Genomic DNA, 17,006 nt, shown 5'->3' on the forward strand with positions numbered 1-17,006 from the left:
ACATTACACAGGCTGTGTGATGAAATTAACATTTGCTTCCAATGTTGTTAGTAGCATGTAGCATGAACAATTAGTACAAGGACAGAGTCAAAAAGTTGTATAATGCTCACCACTTTATGAATGAGGAGTGGAAAATCATGTCTGGCAGCCAATATCTGAAGATCAGAATATAAAACCTATAAAGGGTTGTGCTAGAGTGTTTGCTGCAGTGCATACGTGATATTATGTACAAACTAAACACAGCAGTTGTGGGTTAACTATGGATGTGTTTGAACTTCCTTGTTAATAGACTTTATGTTAGACTTTACGTTAATAAACTAATGTATTTATTAAATTGTCACTGTCTTTATTTTAGGCATTCAGAAGCAAAGTTATCATCTTTAAAGGGCCACGAAACACCAAAACACTTTTCATTTTTTTTTAAACATATGTTAACATTCATATATATGCCCCACGTTGCTAAAAACACTATTAGGACACACACATTTCACTAAAAAGTGAAAATTGGTTGTTTTTGCGAGAAAATTCAATTTTCTGGTTTGAAAAGAACATATAAAGCTAAATCATGGCCATGAGATTGTGTAGATTGCAGCATGGAAACTAGATGTCTGCGCTGGCTGGTACAACGTGACATCTTTAAGTTTTCAGCATTAATTCAAGAGAAAGACTTGACACGAATCAGCACGCTCTATTGTAAATGAGGTGCATGCATGCATGATATAGCTTCGAAGACTGCTTTTACCTGTCACAATGTTCAGAGAGAAAAAAAAAGTTGTCACTGTAGCGTTTATATATGTGCTGTAACAAAGATTTTGTTTTCATTTTTTTGTGATGAGACCACCAATTACGAGTGGACATGTGGATTACAGTGGTCTGCTAACACACGGCATAATAAGTTTGTAAGTAACATTTTTTACCAGAGAGCTTTTTGCATCTAGAAATGATCGATTGTTCATGGCATTTTAATAACAAACAAACTAACTAACCAAAACAACACCAACAAAAGTTGCTCAAAATAACCTCCCCTGTGTTGAAAAGAAGAAAGAAACCCAAACACGTTCAGAACAAGTGAAGGTTGATGTCACGGTTGCAGGTTTGTGCGCTCTTCCGGAATGTCTGTGTGATCATGTGGGTTTGTTTTGCTTTTGTGGCCCACGTGTGTTGTTTTGGTCACGTGGCCTTACGTCACTCCGCTGGATTGATTTTTCGCCAGCTGAATTACATCATCGTGACTATTTAAGTGCTACGTGTTTAATGTTCATTGTCAGTTCGTTACGTGTGCTCATGTGTGTCTCTCTGTCTGTGCTCAGGACCGTGAGGAGCTTCTGCTAGAGCCTGATTTCCTGTTCGATTCCTGTCCTGTTCCCCTAGCCTTAGCACCTCACTCTTTTGTTACATCCTGCCTTTTTTGAGTTTGACTGTGTTTAATAAATTACTTTGTTCACTCGCTATTGGATCCACCCGAACATTTATTTTGAGCGTGACAAAACGAACTGACCTTTACTATGGATCCAGCGAGTACTTCTCAGATATCGGAGTTCCTTACTGCTAGCAACGCCAGGATCGATCGCCAGGACGAGGCTTTAGCCACGACTGCACAGGCTATCCAGGCCTTGGTTGGTCAGGTGTCGTTACTCACTACGCAGGTCCAACAGCTGATTTCCGGAACAACACAAGGGGAGCCTGCACCAGCTCCGGAGGTGATACCTGCGCCGGTGACTGCCAGTGCTAACTTGGGCGTTGGTCGCTCAGTTGAGCCTCGCCTTCCTCCGCCGACCTGCTATGCTGGGGAGCCTCACTTATGCCGGTCCTTCTTAGCCAAATGCTCCCTGTACTTCTCCCTGCAGCCATCTTTGTTTTCCTCAGAGCAGGCCAAGGTGGCGTTCGTCATCACTCTCCTTTCAGGAAGGGCGGCTCAATGGGGAACCACAGCATGGGAGAAGAAATTACCCTGTTGTTCTTCGTTCGACCTGTTCTCAAAGGAACTAAAAAAGGTCTTTGATCGGGCCGCCTCTGGGAGAGAGGCCGCTCGAGTCCTCGCTGAGCTCCGCCAGGGGAATCGGAGCGTGGCGGACTATTCCATTGAGTTCCGCACGTTGGCTGCTGAATCCGGCTGGAACGCGGAGGCTCAATGGGACATGTTCCTTCATGGCCTTTCGGATCGTCTTCAGGACGAGATCTACTCCCTAGATCTTCCCAAGACCCTCGACGAGCTAGTGGATTTGGCCATCCGGGTGGACTCCAGACTGCTTCGCCGTGAGAGTCGCATGCGGCAAAACAGGTTTCCGGATCCTGTCCCTGACTCGCCGGTCTCGCCGATGGCACCGGAAGTTGGGAGCGTTGACCCGGAACCCATGCAGTTGGGCAGATCCCGCTTGTCCGTAGAGGAGAAGCGCCGGCGAAGAACGGAGGGACTCTGTCTCTACTGCGGTGGGGCGGGGCATCGGGTGGCTTCCTGTCCCGTAAAAGTCAACACCCATCAGTAGGTAAGAGGTTACTGATGGGTGAAATTAATTTGGACAAATCCTCTACGTCTGCCACTATACTGCCCGTCTCCTTATCATGGGGTTCCGGAACTCAAGACACACAGGCGCTCGTCGATTCCGGGGCGGAGGGAAACTTCATTGACTCTGGTTTCGCTTTCAGTTTTAAACTTCCGGTTATTGCACTGTCACAACCCATTGCAGTACGCGCACTCAGCGGACTTTCCCTTCCCACTATCACTCACTCCACCAAACCCATAAAGCTGATCACGTCTGGAAATCATGTTGAACACATTTCATTTTTTTTAACAGACTGTTCTAACACACCAGTGGTTTTAGGTCATCCTTGGTTAATTCTTCATAAGCCTCACATTAACTGGGGTCTTAATGCCATACTTTCGTGGAGTGAGAACTGTCATCAGTCTTGTCTTTCGTCTGCTCGTTCTGCTGTTTCTTGTTCTGTGTTTCAGGAGGAGCGCATGGACCTGTCAAACGTGCCCAGTGAGTACCTCGACCTGAAGAGAGTGTTCAGTAAGTCTCGAGCTGCTTCACTGCCTCCTCACCGTCCCTATGACTGTGCAATAGATTTATTGCCAGGTACGTCTCCGCCTAAAGGCAAGTTATACTCTCTTTCTATTCCTGAGAGGGAGGCCATGGAGAAATATATTTCTGATTCTCTAGCGGCCAAGATCATACGGCCCTCTTCTTCACCGGCGGGGGCGGGGTTCTTTTTCGTGAAAAAGAAGGATGGGTCCCTTAGACCCTGCATTGACTATCGAGGGCTGAACAGCATCACGGTGAAGAATACATATCCTTTGCCGCTGATGTCTTCAGCGTTCGAGCGTCTGCAGGGGGCTTCGTTTTTCACGAAATTAGATCTCCGCAACGCATATCATTTGGTTCGCATGAAGCAGGGTCATGAGTGGAAAACCGCGTTTTTGACCCCCAGGGGGCATTTTGAATATTGTGTTCTTCCTTTTGGGCTTTCTAATGCTCCTGCGGTTTTCCAAGCACTCGTAAATGACGTGTTGCGAGATATGATAGATCAGTTTATTTATGTCTACCTGGATGACATTCTGATTTTTTCTCGTTCTCTCCAGGAACATGTGCAGCACGTCAGGCGAGTGCTTCAGCGGCTGCTAGAGAATGGGCTTTTTGTCAAGGCGGAGAAATGCGTGTTCCATGCACAGTCTGTTCCCTTTCTAGGACACATTGTGTCAGTCGAGGGGGTGCGCATGGATCCAGAGAAAGTTCAGGCTGTGGTGAATTGGCCAATCCCCGAGTCTCGTAAGGCCCTGCAGAGATTTCTGGGCTTCGCTAATTTTTACCGGCGTTTTATTCGCAATTTCAGCCAGCTCGCCGCCCCTCTGACGTCCTTAACCTCCTCCAAAACTCCCTTCAGGTGGTCGATCGCAGCACAGGCTGCATTCTCCAATCTGAAGAGCCGCTTTGTTTCAGCTCCTATTTTAGTGACACCTGATCCCTCCCGGCAGTTTGTGGTGGAGGTTGACGCGTCAGAGGTGGGGGTGGGCGCTATCCTGTCCCAGCGCGCCGCCTCGGATGACAGAATTCATCCGTGCGCGTTTTTCTCTCACCGATTATCTCCCGCAGAACGTAATTACGACATTGGTAATAGGGAGTTGTTGGCTGTCAAACTCGCTTTGGAGGAGTGGCGTCATTGGTTGGAGGGTTCGGGGGTTCCCTTTATCGTTTGGACCGATCATAAGAACCTTGAATACATCAGGTCCGCCAAACGACTCAGCTCCAGGCAGGCTCGGTGGGCATTATTTTTCGGTCGTTTCGATTTTACCATCTCTTATCGGCCGGGTTCCAAAAACATCAAACCCGACGCGTTATCCCGTCTTTTTGATTTTTCCGAGCGCAATACGTCTCTTGAGCCCATCGTTCCCCAGAGGATTTGTATTTCTGCTGTGACATGGGAGATCGAGAGCAGGGTCCGCACAGCCCTGGATGGGGTAACGCCCCCGGCCGGATGCCCACCCAGTTGTTTGTTTGTGCCGGAGGAGATTCGGTCTGACGTCATTCGGTGGGGACATTCCTCCAAAGTGGCTTGTCATCCGGGGGTGAGTCGTACATTATTTTTGGTTAAACAGCGATTCTGGTGGCCAGCTATGGCACGGGACATACGCGAGTTTGTTTTGGCCTGTTCTGTTTGTGCTGTTTCTAAGACTTCTAATCGCCCTCCCGCTGGACTCCTTCAGCCGCTGTCAGTGCCTTCGAGACCCTGGTCGCACATTTCGCTAGATTTCGTCACCGGGCTCCCGCCGTCTGGTGGCAATACGGTTGTTTTGACCGTTGTGGACCGGTTCTCGAAGGCAGCTCATTTTATTCCTCTGCCCAAATTACCCTCAGCCAGAGAGACAGCGGATGCTGTCATTAATCACGTCTTTCGCATTCATGGCCTCCCGACGGACGTGGTTTCTGACAGGGGGCCCCAGTTTGTCTCTAAATTTTGGAGAGAATTTTGTCATTTATTGGGAGCGACTGTAAGTCTTTCTTCTGGGTTTCATCCTCAGAGTAACGGACAAACTGAGAGGGCAAACCAAGATCTCGAGCGAATGTTACGTTGTTTGGTTTCCCAGAATCCCTCCTCTTGGAGTCAGCAGCTCCCATGGGTGGAGTACGCACACAATTCATTACCAGTGTCGGCTACGGGCCTTTCTCCGTTTCAGTGTAGTTTAGGTTACCAGCCACCAGCTTTTCCCAGTCTGGAATCCGAAGTCGCGGTCCCCTCCGCCCACGCCTTTGTCCAGAGGTGCCGACGCACTTGGAACAGGGCCAGGCAGACCCTCCTCCAAGTGGGTGCGCGCACTAAGGCTAAAGCCGATCGCCACCGGTCGAAGCCTCCCGTTTACGTCGTCGGTCAAAAAGTGTGGCTTTCAACTAAGAATATTCCCTTGCGTTCCGTATGTAATAAACTTGCACCCAAATTTATTGGCCCATTCACTGTCATCAAGATCATTAGTCCGGTGGCAGTCCGCCTCAAACTTCCTCCAGCGTACAGGAGAATTCATCCCGTGTTCCATGTTTCCAAATTAAAGCCCGTTTTTCATACGGCGATTAATCCGCCCACTCCGGTTCCCCCCCCGCCGCGTCTCGTAGATGGGGAGACCGTTTATTCGGTTAAGCGCATTCTGGACTCAAGACGGAGGGGGCGAGGATTTCAGTACTTGGTGGACTGGGAAGGTTATGGTGCGGAGGAGAGGAGTTGGGTCCCTGCAAAGGACATATTGGATCACTCTCTTATCGATGATTACAATCGCCAGGTAAGCGCTTCTGGGAGCACCAGGAGGTGCTCTTGAGAGAGGGGTAATGTCACGGTTGCAGGTTTGTGCGCTCTTCCGGAATGTCTGTGTGATCATGTGGGTTTGTTTTGCTTTTGTGGCCCACGTGTGTTGTTTTGGTCACGTGGCCTTACGTCACTCCGCTGGATTGATTTTTCGCCAGCTGAATTACATCATCGTGACTATTTAAGTGCTACGTGTTTAATGTTCATTGTCAGTTCGTTACGTGTGCTCATGTGTGTCTCTCTGTCTGTGCTCAGGACCGTGAGGAGCTTCTGCTAGAGCCTGATTTCCTGTTCGATTCCTGTCCTGTTCCCCTAGCCTTAGCACCTCACTCTTTTGTTACATCCTGCCTTTTTTGAGTTTGACTGTGTTTAATAAATTACTTTGTTCACTCGCTATTGGATCCACCCGAACATTTATTTTGAGCGTGACAGTTGAGCAAATCAAGAGAGAAATTTTTTTTTTTTCATTTTCATTTCTCCCTTGAGTGAATACACTGAATTCTTTGCATTGTTTATATCTACTGCAATTTTATGTTTATTGTTTTATTATTTTTTAATAAGAATGTTTTTTGGTTTATACGCTGCTGGGAAGATACCTCAGAAGACAGTTCAAGCATATAAATAAACAAAATCAAATTTTAAAAAAATATATTGAAATTGTACCAAACTATGACATCATTTCATGTGAGTTACACCTCTAGCAGCCTAAACAAAAAATATTTGGTCACTTGACATTGGGTATTTATTAATACTAATACTACTACTACTATTACTACTACTACTACTACTACTACTACTAATAATAATAATAATAATAATAATAATAATAATAATAAATAATAATAATAGTAATAATAATAATGGGCGATGTAGTGGCACAGTAGGTAGTTCTGTCGCCTCACAGCAAGAAGAATGCTGAGTCGCTGGCTCGAGCCTCAGCTCAGTTGGCGTTTCATTGTGGAGTTTGCATGTTCTCTCTGTGTTCGCGTGGTTTCCTCCCGGTGCTCTGGTTTCCCCTTCAGTCCAAAGACATGCGGTACAGATGAAACGGGTAGGCTAAACAGTTCGTAGTGTATGAGTGTGTGTGTGAATGTGTGTGTGGATGTTTCCCAGAGATGGGCTGGAAGGGCATCTGCTGAGTAAAAACGTGCTGGATAAGTTGGCGGTTCATTCCACTGTGGCCACCCCGGATTAATAAAGGGACTAAGTCGACAAGAAAATGAATGAATGAAGGAAATAATAATAATACTAATACTAATATTAACAAACACTTTTCCTATTTAGCATGGCCACTTTTACCTAAGTGTGTAATATCCAGCCATTTTTTTCTCCTCATACTTAGATATAGAAAGTTCTGTGATAGCAACTTAGCAGTGATTTTACCTGTTGATGTATTTTACACCATAACATTTTCTCTTCTGAGCATTTGAAACTATTTTAAAAAGTACATTCTCTCCTCCTTTTTGTCGAACACCCACATAACAAGGTAATCATCTGCCAACAAGGACACTAAAACTGTTTAAAGAATGTCTGGCTGAGGCCACCGCAAAGAAATAGCCAGAATCAAATAAAAGACTTTATTTCTACTCTGTAAACTCTACTTCATCTGAGGTTTTTATAACGTTTCAGAGTCTGTATTAAAATGCTCTTGTGTTGGCAAACTTTGGTCCATAACTGTTTGTTCTAGGACCGGGGTGGGGGGGTGGAAGGTTGTGTGGGCAAGTTGGAGCGCTCACTCTGGTCCACTGGGCTCTGCACTGGTTGGGGAAATTCTTTACAAACCATTACAATTGGCTTAAGATTGGCAAGCAAAATTCTGAACATTGCAACCTGCAGAACCTGGAAATTAAAAAAAAAAAATAATAATAACAATATGTTCTATTAAAGAGCTACAGCATCATGCATCATTATTCACAGGCGACATTACAACTGCTGTCTAACCTCTCTGCCAACTAGAGTTCCTTCTCCTCTCTCCAATCTCCTCGTTTACCTCCAGTAGCACTGTGGATCTCTGGATCCTCACTATACTCCATCATACCACAAGGGGCTGTCTAAACATTTACACTGATCACCAGCAAGAAACTGGAACTGTTCCTGGAGCAGTGGAGCACTCTCGATTAATCAGTGTCGGCTCCTCGGAGAACAGGCAGCAGACCCACTGGTCATATACTGTGTCCACAATTAACACATGCCAAATGTAAGTGAAAATTAGCTTGGCCAAGTTACTAAAACCAAAGTACTTGCCAGCTGGACAATAACCATGTGACATGACTGATTCAGATCAAAAACATACAGACCCTTTACCAGAAGTAACATTAGTAGAAGTAGTACTTTAAGAATTTCTCAGGGACAAAATTTACTTATTTATTTTTGGTTTATCTTTATTTTGATGATTTATTGTAGACATTTGTATTCTATGAGTCACTTATATGTAAGTATGTTAACTAATTCTCAACAAAGGGTAGATTTGTTTTAGTTAACAGTCTGGATATGATTAGAGTAGGGATTTGGCAAAAAATATCAGTTTTTTCTGGAGAATCCCTGAAAATGATATATATTTTCAAGTATACACAATTGTAACATGATTCATGATGATGTTTTTTACTATTATTATTTATTTTACTATATATTATTTATTTTACTTTTTTATTCTCTATTTTAAAACTACCTGTCAAAAGTCCTCTCATTAATCACAGTTGTAAGAGCAACAATTCATAACTTGACTTCTAGTTGATCCTTTGGAAAAGTGTCAGTATGTGGGCGTGCAGAGATCTGCAGAGTTGATGGCAAAATCAACAGCCTGAGCAATCAAGACATTTGTGCTGCCTACAATACAAACTTCATGAGAGAATAAGTTCGTCAGCAGGATAGCTCTCCTTTAGCCTGGCCAGCCCAGTCACCAGATATTAACATTACTGAGCTTGTACTGGGTCTTAGATAGAAGATGAATTCAAGGAATCTTGATGAACTCTGAGAGTCCTGCAAGAAAGCTTGCCATTTCAGATGAGTTTATTTATAATTTATTTATGTCATTGCAGAGATGTATGAATGCAGTCATACACATTATTAATTATTTTTCCACTGCTTTATAACTTTATATTCTATACTGTACAGTATTTCTGTTAAGTGACAATATTTTTGTCTAAGCAAAGTCAGACCTTACTGTCCTAAGAAAATAATTGAAAATCAAGGCATTACCATCTTTTACTTTTGTAAAAAAAAAAAAAAAAAAAAAAAGTGTAATTGAGAAGGCTTTGCCTTGTAAATAAGCCACTTCTTATACCAAATGATCAACTAGAAGTCAAGTTATTATGTTAGGTATTTTAGGGATTAGGTTTAGTTGACCCTATATTTAAAATTCAGTCATCATTTACTCATTTTGTGTTTTTAAACCTTTTTGAGTTTCTCTCAAGTTATTTGAAGAATGTGGTACTAGGTAACCTAAAATTTGATGGTCCCCATTGACCTCTATAATATTTTGGTTTGGTCACCTATGTTCTACACTCCCAGAAATAAAGGTACGCGAGCTGTCACAGGTGTGGTACCTTTTTAAAAGGTACACATTTGTACCTAAAAGGGCCATATTAACACCTCAAGGGTACATCTTGGTACCTAAAAAGTATAAAAGTGTTCCACTTAAAATTTGTAGATACTAATCTATACATTTGAGGTACCATTATGGACCCTTTAAATACAAATGTACATTTTGAAAAGGTATCACTCCAGTGACAACTCTCGTTCCTTCTTTGTTGAGAGTGTACAGTATTTTTTATTTTGTGTTCACAGCAATAAAATAAATTAGTACAGATTTGGGGTGTCATCTAAATGAGCAAATATTCACAGAATGACACATTTGGGGTGAATTATCCCTTTATGACACCAACATCATGTTTAGTCTGTTAGTATGCTGTCACTTTAAGACCAGCACAGATTGTTACATGAACAGTTTTTCTACTGTTTACTTTCACTTTAGACTCAATAAACACATTTATATACAAATCTTGTGAGGTTTTAGCAGGTTCAGACTTGAAATATAACCTTGTCCTGTAATGAGGTGCTGATTGACAGGCTTTATAGTGTGCAGCAAGCAGATTGCACTCTCCTCAGTGTACGCTCTTGGAATAAAAAAAAGAGTGTGCGAAGTGTGCAGATGAAATGTTTAACCGGCAAGGCTTTAAAGTGCATGAAACTGAAGTCCTTTGATCATTATGAATAAGTGGAGTTTTGCATGAGTGTAACTCTACCATTGAGTTAATAATCTGATGTGAATATAAATCACGTTTTATAGTATATTGAGACAGAGGTGCCAGAATTGTAATGGATACAATGTGTGCTGTAGCAGGATGCTGCACTATTGAAAAGCAGATTGTAGAGACATCTTTTATCATCTCTAATCCAAATTTGTCACATGTCACACAACCCTAGATTAGAGCTAGATAAGTTAAGATGGATACATGTATATTGTATATGTTTAGTACTCAGCGCAAATTAGTCATCCACTCACAGATGACTCTTTTAAATGTATATTTTATACAGGATGCTTTACAATAATATGTTTGTGGATATAAATTAGTTTATGCAGTACCTGTAACTGTGAAATGCTGGACAACAAAGTTGAGAATCCACATACAGTTTGTTAAACAGATTAGTCAGGCAGACATCGGTCAAGACAGAAGCAAACAGAAGCATTCAAAAAATCCAGAATTGTAGTTAAGAAACAGTCGAATGGTCAGGACAGGTGGCAAAAACTATGAAAACTGTAAAACAAGGCAAAGGGTTAAAACATAGCAAGACAAGGCAAGACAATAAAAGAAAATGATTTGTCGTGCTACAATAACAGATTCAAGACTCAGCCATGATGTGTGTCTGATTAGTCCTGGACAGCTTCAGCTGTGTGTTTGCAATCAAGGTGAATCTGGGCCAGGTGTGTGAGTGCTGTGTATGATGGGATTTGTAGTGCAGTTGAATGTGAGTGTTCTCCAGCAGCCTGCAAGAGCAACACTGCTGGTGATCATAACAGTACCGAAGCAGAAAGTGTAACTAATATAATGAAAAAAAGCTTAAGATCACAATCCATTAAGTCAGTCCATCCAAATTAATATGTTGGGAAAAATATTAAATAACATTTTAAAAACTTAAAAAAATAAAGGGAAACATAAAAACAAACACACACACACACACACACACACACACACACACACACACACACACACACACACACACACACAAAACTTAGTTGATATTTTGTAGTTTGTACTTTTCCCTCGCAATAATTATTCTGTTTAAAAGTATAATGTTTGTATATCTTAAGAGGTTAAGTGGCCAAACTCTTATTTTAATGGGCATAACTGTTTGATAAAACTATTTTGTTTAAATGCACCTAAACAATTAGTTATATTCATTGAGAAATAGATACAAATATTCAATTTCAAAAGGCGGATATACTCATTTATGCTGAGTGCCAGTGCTGGGCAAAGTTACTTTTAAAAGTAGGGCATTGCAATATTCAGTTACTTCCCTAAAAAAAGTAAGTAATTGTATTAATTAGTTACATTTTATGCGGGCAAAGCAGTGGTGCAGTAGGTAGTGCTGTCGCCTCAGAGCAAGAAGGTTGCTGGGTCGCTGGTTCGAGCCTCGGCTTAATTGGCGTTTCTGTGTAGAGATTGCATGTTCTCCCTGCCTCCGGGTGCTCCGGTTTACCCCGCAGTCCAAAGACATGTGATACAGGTAAATAAGGTAAGCTTAATTGTCCGTAGTGTATGAGTGTGTGTGTGAACATGTGTGTGTGTATGTTACCCAGAGATTGGTTGCGGCTGGAAAGGCATCCGCTGCATAAAAACTTGATAAGTTGGCGGTTCATTCCGCTGTGGCCACCTCGGATTAATAAAGGGACTAAGCCGACAAGAAAATGAATGAATGAATGAATGAGTTACATTTTATGGAAAGTAATGTTATATTAATTTTGAGTTATTTTTTCGTTACTTTTCTTTCATTTTGTTTATTAAACATATAAAGGTTTAAAATCTGTTTTTGACTTAATATAAATTATTTAATCTTAGTACTCTTAAGCTTTGATGCATACTTTATATCAACTGAGAGTAACTTTACTTAACTAATGACACAAAACATTCAAAAGTAGCAAACACATTGCTTTACATGCTTTCATTAATCTGTATATACAGCACGTATAGCTCTGAGCACAGAAAGTTTTCAAAATAGAATTTATTTTACTTTTTTTAAAGGAAAAGTAAGGTGTAGGTTATTTAACTGGTTGTTAAATGCAGAACTTCTCTTTAAAACAGGTAAAAAAAAAATCAGCAAAAGTAATGTAACATATTACTTTCCATAAAAAGTAACTAAGTAACGCAATTAGTTCCTTTTTTTGTGGGGAGTAACTCAATATTGTAATGCACTACTTTTAAAAGTATTTTTCCCCAACACTGTTAACGACAATCCACTTCTTTTCTTTGATGAGTTCAAAATAAAAAGAATTTGAATATTTCTGTTTCTGACTGTAGTGATGACAGGCGATTCGCAAATGAATCGATTGTTTTTAGCCAGATTTTCTGAGTGAACCGATCAAACCAGTTCGTTAAATTGAACAGGGTTGTCTTGAAACAGATTGCATCTTTAATACAAACTTACAGGATACCCCCTCTGACTCGAAATAAACCAATATCTTGAGTTATTCAGTTACTAGAACAGTACACTGACTCATCTGCTGTGAAAAATGTGACCTGATGATGATGATGATGATGAGTGTGACTAAGGTAGTTTTTATTCCCCAATATATTTTGTAAAGCCAATTAAGCAAGGTAAAATGTAATTCAAATATTATTATTAGTTTGAAAGTAATGCGTCACTTTACTTGTTACTTTGGAAAAGTAACATTATTATGTAATGCGTAATATTTAATAACGAGTTACCCCCAACACTGCTGAGCGCTATATATTAGCACATTAAAAAAGTCTAATAATACTCTAAGGACTGCAATGTAGTTGCAAAGTTATTCATATTCAACAGGATGACTAAAGGGGCCATCTGTTTCTTATGGGCATTAATGTATTGTAAATATATTTTTATGTCCAGTAATAAAAGCCAGTGAACGTAGGCACTAGCTATTGGCAGGTGTTGCAGAACATTCTTTGTGGACCCTGCATCTTGCAGCAAGGGCATTGTAATGGAAGGGGTGGGCTGTGGTGTAACCAGTGTGAGGACAATGATCTGGGATGTGTCCACCCCCTGAATCTGCAAACAAGACACAAATAAACACACACACACACAAACGCACAGCGTGAGAGTAATGCTAAGAGACATGCTTAAGAGAAAGCCGAGCTATCTTGCTCGTAATTATCTACTCCTCAAACCGTGTAGGATTTATCATTTTATATTAGTTCATGCTTTTAGCCCTGCGAATGCAAAATGGCTGATTAATAGTTTGCTGTTATACACTGCTGTTTTCTTGCCCACTGTAATTATCTTGCCATTGCTGATTAATATAGCTTAACATGCTTGCATGAAATCACCAAATCCCAAATATGACACCGCGGGAGTTTTTTCGTGCTAATTATATAGTGCTGGCTTGGTGTTTGTGTTTGGACCAGTAACAGTAGCTCGCATGGACACACAACATGGCATGAGATCATTCCACCTGTGATACTTGGACATACCCCCTCTCCATTTTTATTGTTCTTCATAAGTACCTACAGAGCCAGTTCAATATTGCTGTCCTCTTGTGGAACGATGCAGAGGATGCCAGACATTTTGGAGTGCATCTGTTTAGTTGATGTTAATCTAGAGGAAAAAGAACCACCTTGACTGTTCGCAACAAGGAGACCTCACCAATGCATGGGCACATTGCGTACATCTGATTGGATGGCTGCCCTACATTTGTCTATGCGGAAATGTGTGATGCGCCTTTTGTTACATGGAAGGTGACAACGAGACGACGGAGAGTCAGGGGAGGTTTGGCACGCTTCATCAAACAGCAGATCAGCGGGATGCACGTATGTGCGTTTGACGGAAAAAAACAGACAAGCGAATGTCAGCGACGTTGCCGATGTACCGGATTGATAGCTTCAAGTGACTGGAGATGAAACAATACATCACATTTAACCAGCAGCAATGTGTTACCCTTGTTATTTGACTTCTGATTCACAAAGCTAAAGAATAATGCTTTGTCAGTTCCTTGAGTGCAGGGGTTTTGGAAATTTCACGGAGGCAAACGGCAGATTGACAGTGCTTTATTGAAGCAACTGAGATGACAGAGTATCAGTAATGATCCACCATGCATACACGCTAAGCTCACTGCTGCTTCCCCAAAACATGCCACAAACAGCCATGTGCAAATCATGAATGCATCTGCATTAATCTACCAACAGCTCGTAGGTCTTTTAAGCCATCGTCAAGAAAGATGATGAAGTCCCAGAGCTTATTTACTGGATAGACCACACCACGTCCTCCATCTCGACAACAGCTGGGTGCTGATCTGCCCTCCCATGCAGGAGCAAAACCTGGATGCCACCGATGAAACCAATTAACTGCTCATAATCCATTACACACTTCTCACATTTCGGTAGCCTGCTGTGACATAAGCACCTCATTTCTTTCTGTCTTTCTGACAGACTGTTATTTGCAGTACGAATCCACGAAAAGACCATGGTAACATTCCTAAATCCACAAAAAGAGTATGGTTACATTCTAAAAATGTAGCCCTATGTACATTTCTGGAGACTGTGAATTATCTAGCTAGAAGTACGTATGGCTACATTTTGTTTTTAAAATAAACGCTACAGAGGGGTAAAATGCCATTCTTTTTGTTTTGTTTTTTTCCGCTTACCAGCTGACGATTATCTCCTATGGATGCCCCTCCGGATGTTTTCATTTAGACTCATAATAGAAGTTGACCACGATGAAAGGGCTCTAGTCCAGGCAAAAACAGAATCCAAAAAATTAAGTAAACAAGTCAATAACAGGGTGAGAATGTGGTAAAATCATAAAAATGTGGTAAAAAAAGAGAAAGTTTCTTTTTCTGGATGGCTTTTTAAAAATGGTTGATTGGGTTAAAGGAAGTAGGTGGGCACAGGTCAACCCGTGCTTTTGAAAATACTATTGGTTGGGTTAAGCGAAGGAGGAGTATGGGTCAGTCAATCGGTCAGTCAGTCAGTCATTCAGTCAGTCAGTCAGTCAACAGCGGCCTCTGGTGTATTTACACAAGAAGAGCACGCATGAATGGCACTTGCGAGAGAAATTTGAGATCTCAAAAAGCATACACAACGGTCTCAAACTTAAACAAAACTGCAAAAAAATTAAAATATAGCTCCTTGGACATATTTGGCGCTCTCCAGAAATGCATATAGAGGTATGCTTTCAGAATAAGCCTGGCTGTTGTTAAAGTATAGCTCGCCAGACATTTCAAATTGCTATTTGAAGGTGAATTAATTTAAACAGTGAAGAAATATTAGTTTAGTGAGAAAGTTTCACACTTCCTCATTGTCAAAGGCATCCACAATAACATTAATTGTATTGTAAATCATGGTAAAATCAGCTTTTCTTGCTAATAAATGTCAATTTGGGCGACTTGATTAGGGAAGAGGTGAGAAAGAGAAGAAAGGGTCATTTTTCCTCACTTGAGTAGCTTATTTTTCACTGTAGCTGGTGCCATAAAGGATTTCCACAGCAGGCTAATTTGAAATATATTAAAGTGAGCTTACTGCAAGGAAACCAATTTCGCTCGCCTTACCCGGCACTCTCTGACAAATGTAGAAATTTAATCAATTTAGCGGAGCTAAAACTGCTGCGCTATCATTGTGCTAATTTCAATTATTGTCGCTTTAACTCCGCATACAATTAATGCTGTAGGAGAACACTTTCAAGCTACTTATCTTTTTCTGAATTTTATTAATTTGGAAAACAAATCCTATAAGATGCCTACCTAGAGTGAATCTAGGCAGCAAGCAGCAGAATCTATGGTGTGAAGGCATTTAAATTATCCTCCGGATGATTTATTGGAAAGTGTTTTTAGAGCATTTTATATCAGACACTTATGAGGCTATCGAAAAACAGAAACATAACTGATCTAAGGGATAGTTCACCCAAAATTGAAATTTGACAGTATTTGCTCACTCTTAAATGAAGAAATACCTTTATGGATTTTTTGTTTAACAGAAAAGAAGATATTTAGAAAAAATTAGAAAAACTGTTGACTTCCATTGTAGGAATAAATACCTTGTAAGTCAATAGTTACAGGTCAGCATCTTTTTTCAAAATAAAATATTTTGTGTTCAACAGAAGCAAGAAACTAAAACATTTTTGAAAAAAGCTCAAGATACTTTTACATTACAAAATCACACTAAATTGATGGTTCAAAGAGCCCCTATTATGCATTAAAAGAGGCTTACTTTTGTTTTGGGGGTCTCCAACAACAGTCTGATATGCATGTAAGGTCAAACAAACACTTTCATTGTCTTATAACATGCGCTTATTTTTACTTAAGTATTCCTGTGACTCTCATATGAATTGTTCAGCAATTCTTTTGTTCCCAAACCCCACCTTAGAGTGATGCTAATCTACACTGATTAGAATGATGACCCAGTTTGTTGTGATAGATCGACAGCGTTAAGCGCGAGACGGAGAGAAAAGCCCACCACAACATTTTTGAAGTAGTCAGAGTGCTGAGTGTATGTGTTAGCATACCTGCCAACACTCCCGTTTTTCCCGGGAGTGTCCCGTATTTCAGACTCATCTCCCATCAGCCTCCCATTTTGTTATTTCTCCCGGAAAACTCTCGTAATTTTTCCCTTTGTAAGCATGTAGATTGCTGAAGTGCTTGTCAGAAAAATGACAGGAACACAGCACAAGGCTGGGGCTATAATGCTGAGGTATTTTTGTTTATACAAAAATAAACAAAAAAATAATAGCGCTAATTTTCCCTCACACTTCAGAGCATAGTGTCTTCATGACATGATTTAACCGGGATCTGCTACAGTGTTGTTCTTTAGAGCCAGGGGGTTTCAATTTTCCTGGCTTTGCAGGCGCAACAAATGGGCAGGGCTTAAGTTCCGTATCGACGTCTCGCAGGCATGGCTAAAGACTCGCTATTAAAACAATTCATTCGAAGCACTTTGAGTCGACTCTTTTATAGGTGAATCAATAGTTTTAAACATGGTGCACTTTCAGATTTAAGCCTTAGCTGCAAATTTCACTTCACTTAG

The 17,006-nt window shown here is 41.1% G+C and overlaps 1 protein-coding gene and 1 long non-coding RNA gene across 3 annotated transcripts in view; both read left to right on the forward strand.

Annotated features, from left to right (window-relative positions):
* Window positions 1-6,592, forward strand: part of LOC147841315 (uncharacterized) — a 9,790-nt gene extending 3,198 nt beyond the window's left edge. Inside the window, exons 3-4 of the long non-coding RNA XR_015503952.1 lie at window positions 1-1,074; window positions 6,226-6,592. The exon at window positions 1-1,074 is cut by the window's left edge and continues 950 nt beyond it. This is a non-coding gene — a long non-coding RNA (uncharacterized LOC147841315). The remainder of the gene's footprint in view (window positions 1,075-6,225) is intronic.
* The window catches only part of grid1b (glutamate receptor, ionotropic, delta 1b), a 720,128-nt gene that overhangs the window by 164,946 nt on the left and 538,176 nt on the right, over window positions 1-17,006 (forward strand). The window lies entirely within an intron of this gene.

This window comes from Danio rerio, chromosome 12 (assembly GCF_052040795.2).
Source record: "Danio rerio strain M-AB ecotype USA chromosome 12, GRCz13ab, whole genome shotgun sequence".
Lineage (NCBI taxonomy): Eukaryota > Metazoa > Chordata > Actinopteri > Cypriniformes > Danionidae > Danio > Danio rerio.